At 43.4% G+C, this 11,275-nt stretch overlaps 1 long non-coding RNA gene across 1 annotated transcript; it reads right to left on the reverse strand.

The window, feature by feature from the left end:
* Window positions 1–3,634: 3,634 nt before the first annotated feature.
* Window positions 3,635–8,153, reverse strand: LOC125947381 (uncharacterized). The gene is made up of 4 exons (XR_007468254.1): window positions 7,966–8,153; window positions 4,443–4,527; window positions 3,833–3,985; window positions 3,635–3,755 (listed from the first exon to the last, which is right to left on the reverse strand). It is a non-coding gene; the product is annotated as an uncharacterized LOC125947381 (long non-coding RNA).
* Between the last annotated feature and the right edge of the window lie 3,122 nt (window positions 8,154–11,275).

Here is an 11,275-nt window from a genome sequence, read left to right on the forward strand (position 1 = left end):
CCCTCGAAGTATACAGCCAATAGCTCTCTTGGCGTTGATATCGAGCTTCGGACAGCTCCAGAAACACTTGTCGGAGATGCTTTCAGAGCCGAGTCACGCGAAATTTCTCAAAAGTGAAACTAAGTACGAAAGTGATCGCCCGAAAGACCACCCAAGGAAAACTCCGTCTCCTCTTCAGACAACCATGATGCGTGAATAGATTGTTTCCAAATTGCGATTTCTTGAATAAAGGTACTATTTCTTTTGCTGTTCATCTTGTGTCACATTAGCGGTTTTATTATTTTTTTATTTCACGTGACTGGAAAGTCACCCCTCGCGTTACATTCAGTTTTGCACAAGTATTACCAGCCGTCCTTGTTTGAATCTTGCGCAGTATACTTGTTTTCCTCAAAGTATGAACTAACTTGCCCAGCAACAAGTTTTATTGAATTACCAGGCTACTGCAGCGTGCTTACATGGAAGCCTGCGTCTGCTTAGAACAGTTATTTTTTCTTGGACAATACCAGAGAGGCATCGTACCATACGTGTCGGCGTAAAATTGTGTTGTATAATCGAGGTTTTAGTACATTTTGCTGGGACCAAATCAATTAGTCGTAAAAGCTGGGTAGATAATCGAGGTTCCACTGTATAAGGTAATAATACATTGGCCAGTCATGGCTTCCTTCAAGTTGATTAATTTGCTCTCGAGCTGTAAACAGCTAGCCTCCTGGTTAGCTCAGTTGGTAGAGCAACTGCAGCGGTAAGCCAGTGGTCCCAGAATCAAATACCTGACAAGGACAAATTTTTCTCCAACTTTGAAGCATAATTCAAACAGGCAATCAAAACACAAAAAACACGGAAAACTGGGCTTCAGAATAGAAAACTCGGAGGTGATCAATACACACACAAGTAGGAAAACCTGGCCTTTAGAATAGAAAATTCAGCCTTGTACCTTTCTTTCGCAGCTTTGATTGCATACAATGGTACTAATAATTCAACTTTCCCTGACCAACTAGCTATGACATGTTGAGTGCTCAGTGTGCAATTGCATGCAGGATGACTTTTTGAACTAGTTTTCTTCACTGCTAAGCCACAAAGCACAAATCCAAAAGAGTCTGGTACAAGCTTGGAAGCACCACATTGGCTGGTGGTGCTTCATTTTCTTTTCACAAGTGTGCAGTGTAATTCTTATTCCATCATTTTTAACCTAGTTGGATGTGCACTGAAAACTCAATTTGCAAACACATGTAATTGCAAGCAGCAATACAAGTTTCCAGTCCACTTTTGGTTCACAGCTCTTGCACTGAGCTGCCTTGATGTCTGCTAGTTTCGTCATGACAAGAATAAGAATGCACTTTCAGGAGCTTCAGCAAAGTTGCTCTCGAGAACTGCAATTAAGTTCCCCGGTTATCATTTCATCCAGCACTGTTTACAGAACTGGAGTTGTCACTCAGCAATAGCACACAGGCAGTCATGGGTACAGTTTGCTCGCAACGTATGTGCTGTAAGCATTTCTTTTTTTTTGCGTTGTCGAGTGCAGAAGAAATTGATGATGCGACAAAGCCGGCTCGGTATTGGTGGATGGCCCTGTTTGCAAGGTTTTTTTTGTCGCTCTCCCCCTTTGAGTATCTTCCAGTATTTATTCCACTGACAAGGGAATAAATTGATAGTTGCAAGTAGCACTCTGTCGTGTGTGTTTCTTTTCTGTGTGTCGTCAAAATGTTGCGCATTCCAACCTCTATTATGAGATGTTCACAACTACGATTGTACGTGTGCGACACTACACATTAAACTGGTACTCTAAGAATGTAAACTGAAGAACAGTGATGCACTAATTTGCCACTAAGAAATGCTCACATCCTATGCAACAAAAGTACCTTTGTGGAGAGGCTGTGCGGCACTCATTGCCTCATCAAGGGAGGCAAAGAAATGCTCCAGGTGGCGCTTCTTCTTGGCCACCTCAATAATTTTGGTGGAAGCCATTGAGAGCACATCTTGCAGTGTTCCCAACAAGCAAATTCCTGTTTGTGAGTGAAACTCACTTTGAACCTTTGGATAGTTTGGAGTGCAAAAAAATAGACATCAACATTAGCTTCCTACAAATATACTAACCAGTACTGCTGCAGTAAACACCAAAAGCAAGTAATTTATGGTTTTCCAAATTTCTCGGTTTTTCAATCCAATTTTCATTTTCCAACAGTAACATATACATGTGCATGAAACGATTTCATTTTTCCAATCGCATAATACCACGGTGAACAATGGTGGTTAAAGCAGAGAAAGAGACTCCGGGACATTAGGAAGCCAGCCTTGCATTACAGCAAAATCATTCATAAATCTATATTCAGAACAGGGAAAAAATTGCCCCAAGGAAATGAGGAAGCAAATATTCATGCACTACACTACTTAATAGTTTTCATTTTTCGATGTACAAGGTCTATCCGGAAGACGTGAATTTTGTACATATACGTTGCTTGTACTTCCCAACAAACCAGTTGGCTTTGTTGCATTCATAGTAGTCCCATTCTGAGTCGATGAAATAAATATTTTGGATTGCTGTACAGCTCAGCCAGCGAATACTTCCCGATGGCATCAGTGAATTGGAAACAGCACCCTCCCAAAGTGGATTTGAGTGTTGATAACAGAAAGTCTGTGTGTGGCCTAGAGTGTATACTATAGCATCGCTGTAAGCATACTGCTTGCTTTTTAAAGTGACAACCTAAACTCGCCGCTCTTCTCCGTCACCTCTTTGTGCGAGACCGCTTCAAGTGCATGCCACTTGCAGAAACGAAAGCAGCTCACCATCGCCACGTTGGCTCGACAAGATACATACAGTGTTCGTGCAAGGTCAGTTAGGAGTGACGCTGGCATGGAAAAACCTCCCTGCATAGCTGCTCCCACAGTTTTCTACGATAAATGGATACTCTCAGAAAACGCTGGTGCAGGTCTGCTGGCATGTGATGGCATGAGCTAGTAGGCGACACGCTGCACACAAATTGCTCCCGATATGTGGCACCACATCGTATCACATGTCTGTAAAATGGCGCCAGTTTTAGCTGAGTACCCTATCCTTGTACAGACACGTGCGCATGCATCGGAAAAAGCAGGACGAGTCATCTGCTCTGCCGACCATGCCTGCAGCTGCTTTCTCTGTCAAAGTTACGAAATGCTCCTTGGTATCAACATCGTGGTTCATCGCCTTTGCGTGCTATTGAACAATCATGCAAAAGAGAATTTCTTTCCGTGCTTTGGAAAAAGACATTGCATATTCTAGGCAATCTGTACTGTGGCATTGCATTTATCTAGTTCTTGGTAGTGGTGATGCACCTCATAAGAGGCTAATTGGTACTTGGCATAGTACCGTTCAGCATGTAATGCCGTGTTGCCACCACTACCAGTTACATATTACTGAGGTTTCACTGTATTTTGTTCTTCGTAGATCTCCTAGAACTCAGCAACTATAAGAGAAACATGAAATCTATTTAGTTTTGAAATCAGCATCACAATCTCTACAAAGAAGCAAACTTGCAAAGTCCTAGGTAAAAAAATAAAAAAATAATTTTCCAGCCGCATCTCCCCTTAGGAGTAAAATTTACCATAGTGTCCACGATCAATGCTGGGTACGTCTTGCTGCATGCACGTCGTGCTGCAAACGTCCTAGACATGCTGTCACTTATATATGCTTTGTCTGGCCTCGCCTTCCTCATCTCCTTCTGCATGCCAGATATATGTGCCACAATACTTTCTGGGTCCTCTGCATCACAGAGATCAGTAGCCTGAAAAAAAAAACATTGTTAGATTCTGTACAAGCAAATGCACCTAGCATAAGCTCATCTGATGCCTGTATTCATACCACGTAAGGCCTTGTAACTCTTTTCTGAACATCCTCAGAAATGGTAGGCTTGCATGGCCTCTTGGCTGCCACAGGAGTTGCTTCTCCAGCTTCTTGCCTCATCTTTCTGCGTTCTTACTTTGCCCTAAACCTAAGGGCCTCTCGCCAGGAATCCTGCAGAGCATGAAACATTTACCAAAGCTCAGCTCATTGTGCTGCTTAAGCTGGCCACAACAGCCCTTAGATAATCAATGCAGCCGGCAAGCACAGCATAGAACTATACCTGCAGGCAGCTGTCCTCCTAGCACAGTGACCTGCATTCTTTCCCTATACATGAAGCAAGAACAAAGAAAGCACAGCCTCATTCGTATCAAATTCGGTATGCAAAGATACCTTTCTGCTATTTATAACCATCAGCTGAGGCACTAGGGTGCCACTATAATCTAACAATGCCAATGGTTGCATGCCGAAACATGCTTCCATGGATAACGGCAGGGTTTTCAAGACTATTTACCTTAATGATATGACAATGAAAAAATCTTAACTGGTTTACTTCACATATGGTTCGCTAAATATATGTGAGAAAGTTAGTTATAAATATCGTTTGTTTGCAATAATAGCAGCTGCTTACATGTCCAGTTCCCGTTGAGTCCTTTAAGTTCTCGTAGGCATTAACCAGGGCGCTAGCAGCAACATCATACAGCTTTCCAGGGTACCTTGCAACAAAGCAGTGTTGGGAAAGACATTTTTTATTCACCATGTTAAAATCTGAGCATAAGCAACCACTTCTGTTCTTAAAGACATGCAAACAAATAATACCCTTTCACTTTAATAGACCAAAAGGGGGAGGGGGAGGTGCACTAGCAGGTAACTGGCAATTACGGGATGATGAAAGGAGACAAGCTCACTGACCAAAGTGAAGCAACCTTCATTCCGAGTGTTTATTTCCTTTTTTATCGCCCCATTACTGCAGCCTAAACAATACAATATGACCATTATCACTCAATGACATTCTGGAAACAAGACGAAAAAAAAAATGTTGCAAGACACCAAGCTAAAAGTAGGTGCCTTTTTTTTCTGGCATTCAATCACAAAAATTCCTGTTTCTTTTTTGTGAAAATTCACTACATACATGGCACATCAAACAACACGCATATGAAAATTGTTGCATTTTGCAAGGCACAATATGCTGCATTTCAGCCTGCCAAATAAATTAAGTTCGGTAAAAATAGCATTAGGCCAAGTTAAAGATCTCCAGGTAAAAAGCCGCAATTGTATCTCATGGCCTACCACGGTGTTCTGTGAAACACAATTGAATCCCATGCAACACTATACCACCCACAAGCATGTTCTCTGCTAAAAACACTAAATGACTAAGAAAGTAACTGCACTCACCTTTTTATGTAAACATTGACCACAAAGCGATAGCGAATAAATGAATTACCTCCAGTTACTTTGTTCAATCACAGCAGTAACATTGTTTTTTGCGCAGCTAAGTGGCCCACAGAACATTTGTACGAATCAATCTAATTATTACGCTTTGATGCAGCTCAAAACAGGTGAACTGAAATTGAATAGCATACCTGCCAACTGCCAACCTCACAACATGAAAATTCGCGCGAGGGAGGGGGGAGGGAATCAAAAAAGTTTTCACCCCCCCCTCCAAAAAATAAAAATTTGCCGGTGTGTGAAACGGCGCATGTGGTCCATACTTGTCACGGCTCCGGGAATTGACAAAGCACAGAAACTCAGTCGTGTATGATCTCAGAAATATTTGCAAGCACCGTATTTTTCAATGTATAAGACGCGGTGTTCTTATGAATTTTTCGTCGGTGCGACATATGAACGTTTTTTTTTTCGGAAAACGTGCCGTCAAAACCATATTTGATGTTATGACCATGCGAAGCGCGCTGGGTGACTTAACAGCTCCGGCTTCTGTGCGCTAGGTGCCGGGTTTTTTTCGTGATGAGTTCCCGAGCGCAGTGCGAGAAGGACGGAGCAGCAACGCAAGCGGCGGCAGGACGACCGCGAGTCGACCGACCCCGAAGTTGTCGCATCTGCAGATCGCTATCAAGATACAGTACGCGCCGCTGTGCACACTACGCAGTTGCTACCCGAGTACAAGCCCCCCCCCCCCCCCCGTAACTTCCCCGGTAGCACGTCTTCCCGCTTTCCTCCCTTGTGCGCGATTCGGCTCACAGTCGCAGGCTGTCACTCGCACATACAGCATATGGGGCGCGGGGACGATGTTATCGCCCTTGGACTTTATACGGAACATCGCGGCAGCTACGACGGCAGAAATGCGGCTGGAGTAACCATATATCCCACTCATGCGCTTGCGCATGACCAGCGTTCACCGAGTGAAACGTCACTAATTTTTTTTAATTGCTTACCGAACGAACAGCTGCGTCTTATACACCGGTGCGACTTATATACGTCTTTTTCCGGAAAAACTGCCGTTCTGAGAGGGGTGCGTCTTATACAAAGGTGCGAGTTATAGACCGGAAGATACGGTACTTATTCTTGGCTTTTGAAAGTGCCATCCATCGTTCCAACTAAACTCAGGGAAACAAAGAGTAGTTCGGCATTCGCACTTCACTCGACAACCTGACAAAGCCAACTGAAGCCAAGCGCACTCACGGTCATATAACGACTGGATTGCTAAAAATGCTCGACTAAGGGGCGTGAGACTAGCCAATCCTGAAAATCCAATATGGCAGCGCCCGTCGGCTGCTCTTATTCGTGGTCGTGCCGGCGGCCACTACCACAAATCACAGTGTATCCTGGTGACGAACTGCTCCGGCGCCGCTTTTCCCCATGGTTATATTACAGGCCGTAAAAAAAAAGTGGCGGCCACTTTTCGGGAGACCCGCCGCGGTAGCTCAGTCAGCTAAGGCGTTGCGCTGCTGAGCTCGAGATCGCGGGATCAAATCCCGGCCGCGGCGGCCGCATTTCGATGGAGGCGAAATGCAAAAACGCCCGTGTGCTTGCGTTGTAGTGCACGTTAAAGAACCCCAGGTGGTCAAAATTAATCCGGAGCCCTCCACTACGGCGTGCCTCATAATCAGAACTGGTTTTGGCACGTAAAACCCCAGAAAGAAGAAGAACTTTTCGGGAGATTTGAGGTCGCGTTCGTACAATCGGGAGATGCGAGAAAAATTCGGGAGGCTCCCTGAGAATTCGGGAGAGTTGGCAGGTATGGAATAGACATCCAATATTTACAACTAAGCATGTTATTGACTAGTTACACTGGCTTGCAGAAATGACATTCCATGCTCTTTCATGAACTGGGTGCAGCATTATGAAAGCCACAGCCTTCGGCAACAAATAAGTGCAAGCTTGAAAACTAATCGGAAGATCAATGGTATCCTGACCAAATGACTGGTTTTTGAGGACATGCCTGTTCATCCCCTTTGACTGTCAAAGGGTCCAGCTTTTGCAATGCTGCAAACAGTTAGCAAAACACTGATTGGGCCTTAGCCGAGAGAAGCATAAATTAATGAAACTGATTTACACACCAAGCATCATGTAAAAAAATCAAGGAGGAAGTTCTCAACTGTGTCAGCACACTGCAAAAGCCAAAACACTGAGAATGTTACTTATGCCCATGCCACAATATCACATGTGCAGGCACTGCATAAAAATTATTTTTAGTATGCTGCATGAGAAATGTTAGCATGTAGCGCCAGCAATCGACGCAATTGCCCTAGGAAAGAAGACGAGGTCAGGCGATGCCACGTATGGTGCGGGAGCTTAGTTGGCTGGGAACGGAAGAAATAAAAATCTGTTGAGTTTAAGTTGTGGTGCTGGTACCGTCTCGTCTCTCTCTTATGTGCTCTACAAACATAACTGACAAGACGAAGTTTGGAAGGCAGCACAATACAAATATGTTGGCAGATGTACAGGGAGTCACTAGTTTCCTTTGCAGCAAGTCTGTACACACATAAGGCACAGCCTTTTCCTGCAATTGTGAGCTCCAGGACAGCTGCATGTGCAACTGATAGTCGCAAAGCATGCACTGAGGCCTTAAATATTCACTACACACCAATACTGTGAACATTAAGCAACATTACTAAACAACAAGCAGTAAGCGCCATCAAAGGGATGCGCATGAAATGTAATAAACATGCTAACGTCATGCTTAGGAGGCTTACAGTGTGTATGAGCAGAGGTCATGGAAAAGCCATTGCACTACTTGATTTCTGTTCCTGAAATGCTTCCCAGGCTCATGATTTTCCATGATCATCTTCAGGGTTAATGGTGGATTCGGCAGCGTGTAGACCGTGCGTGCAGGCATTTGTTGCTGCGTCTCTGGCACCACCTCGACATCAAGGACGTCAACAATCCTAAAATACAGGAAAAATAAACAAGAGTGCAAACTTTTGCAGATGTCCAACAATGCTTTTAATTCAGATGCTCTTAGGAGAGCCAGAAAAGCGTTCACTTTGGTCGCTAGCCCGTGGTTCATGTCATGCAACCAGCATTTGCTTTGCTTTTTCACCCTGCTGCACCTTTCTCCTGTGCTGGTTTCTTTGTACATGCTTCCCCTGCCTTTGTCTGCCTCCCAGCAGCCATAAACATTACGACATGCTTCTCATCATTACAGTAGACTCAGAGTAATTCAAACTTGGGATGTTTTGTACTCTCAGTTCTAACTAATTTGGAATTTTTGGTTGGCCCGCTATGTTTTCAATGTATTTAAATGCCACTTCATTCGAACTGCACCATTGCGTTAATTCATACTTTTGCTTGTTTGTACTGGCAAAATTAGATGCCTTTGCCACACCCAGTTGAACATTTACGATCATACATCTTTAAGACAGCAGAAATAAAGCCAAAGGTCTGCCTGAACTTAATTGATATGACTTTCACCACATCGCTGAGACACGCAAGTTCGTCATCAACTTGGAAGACTAAGAAAGAACTTGCTGCCCTTGCTGCAATATAAAACTTTGCTTTGAAGCCATATGCTGCAAGAAAGCAGTCAACTATTCCCGATCAAAAGGATTTTTCTTGCCATGTAAGCTAATATGCTGCCCTGAGTCATATTTATGCTTGCATCTGATAATTCATACTTCTGTTTATGCAAAGTCTGAGGTCCCCTTGAGTTTGAATTATCTATAGTCTACAGTAATATGAAATGTGACAATGAATGGTGGGTGAGGACAAAAGTTCTGCAGCAAGCAGCATCAATACTCATGTGATGGGTGCTCTTCACACGAGGTCTGTTGCCAATAAAGCAGGATTGTGGCAACAAGTCTGTGTCATCTCAACTGGGCAGTATCCATGCAAAAATTACTTATATTTGTGGCACTTGATGCTACTGCTAGTTTAATTCCACCTTTTTAATATTTATGCACTCAGTAATTTTGCAATGAGCTTTTTTTTCACCATTCGGAATTGCTAACCACTATCCCGTGTGCGACCAACATTGCGTGGCATTTGCTGGTGTTAAAGCAAATCTTTGGCTCACATGCATAGTAGCTGTGCATCCTATTGTCCTATAATACATTGCTGCTGTGCCCTCTAATGCAAACATACCCCATTTCTATATTTCTATACAATACATGGAAGCTCATCGAAGCAGTGGTTTTAGTCAAATAATACAATCATGTCACAGTGTGCCAGGACATGCAGCTTTTTTTCCATTACTCGGTCATTTAACGACAATACAACCTCGCCACTTGACAGATTTTTGCACAGAGGCAGCCTAGCTGTGGGCCTTCAAAACATGAATAATAGGACTATGTCACAAGAAGACGGGAAAATGGACACAGGAATTGGTGGCAAAATGAGCATGTTTCTGTTATCCCTCCTTAGTGTCACCCAATTATAAACATACATTTTTTGGCTGTACACCACGGTAAGGTACTTGTGAGCAAAGTTAGAACTTCATATTTAGCATAAGCATTCAGCACACAGCTCAGATACCGAAGACGACCAACATCATGCAACCACCAAGTTGAACACAACTGACAAGAGCAATAGTGAGGCAGAAACGCACATAAGGAAGTGGAAGACAGCTCATGCATGTGCAGTTCAGATCGCTACTCTTAAGTGCTGCTACCCAATAGACGTGCCAAGAAGCTCCTTATTACTATGGGCTTAAGGAACCCACCTTGTCAGAGTCCGGGCCCCTTTGTTATTTGGTTGTCATGTTTTAGTATGCTCTGACACTGAATACTGCATCTTTGAGTCGTGCTAAATTATAGAAGACCTCATTTTCACAGCCCTTTGTTATACCCTGCAAAGGGCACGACATACGTTTTCGTAGATTAAATCGGCCGAGTTTGGACCAGATTATGAGCTTTTGCCATACATCAAGTGGCTAATAGAGCCAATAAAGCAAGCATTTCTGCAGACAATCACATCTGATATTTTTTTATAGGTTTGCTAGCTGCTTGAGGGCAGTGTTACCTATCTTGCACTTTAAGAAAATAAGAGGGGCCAAAACAGGTAGGCAGCACATTCAGGAACATAGGCAGCTTCCTCTCCGTGCAAGGGCCACAGATAAAGCATAGCGGGCAGCATGCAGCAAGCTTTGCCGCTGCAAAGGGAGATGTATTGTGCTCCAAACACCTTGCACCTTTGATATAACTGGTACAAAGACTGCCAGAAATGGTTCTTACTTCACAGAAATACCTGTGATTAGAATAAAATATGGCCTGAAAACTTTTCACGAAGTGCATTTTTATGTGCTGGTTTGTTACTGCTGAATACAAGTCCAGCTTAATGAATACCTGCAAGCACAAGCAATGCATTCGCAAAAGCTGCTGCAAAGCATACATATTCTTTTACAGAGACAACACAACGAGAGTACAAACATTTCTGATACTGGCAATCTTTGTAATAGCATAGCACTTCAATGTTTTGAAACAGTAAAGAGGGGCACGAGGAACCCGAGAGCCGATTCACAAAGCTTTCGTATACAAGAATTTGTAAAAGTGATGATTGGTCAGCATCCCAAGGGTCCGGTCCACCCATAAAACAGGATGCAAAAACCAGGGTGCTGGCCAGTAATGAAGTGCTGTTATGAAGGCTTGCACATGGAGAGCTTTGTGCATCTAAGTCCACTCATTTGTGCTAGCCAGAACAAGTCAAAGAGTACGAGATGCTGTTAGTAGAACCAATATTAACAGAGCTTCCAAGTTGCCTTTTCAGAACCCACAGCACATACTCCAATGAAAGCAGGGAGAATTTATTACAGCAATGACAACAACAAAGGCACACAGGACATGTCACTTGGTCAGTGCCACCATAGCTATCATTCAAGATACATTTACTGGTTGGCGCGTACAGCTGCACTTCGTTCCAAAAATCAATGCTCCGATATACATATAACATACATATGCACAAAATCTGCACTTACCGAAATTCACTTGCTTCTTTTATTTTCAGTTTAGATTTATGGGGGACAACAAAATCATTTGTCGTGTCCACAAACATTCCAAAAACTTCATCAAA

The sequence above is a fragment of the Dermacentor silvarum genome, chromosome 8 (genome assembly GCF_013339745.2).
Source record: "Dermacentor silvarum isolate Dsil-2018 chromosome 8, BIME_Dsil_1.4, whole genome shotgun sequence".
In the NCBI taxonomy this organism is placed as follows: Eukaryota; Metazoa; Arthropoda; class Arachnida; order Ixodida; family Ixodidae; genus Dermacentor; species Dermacentor silvarum.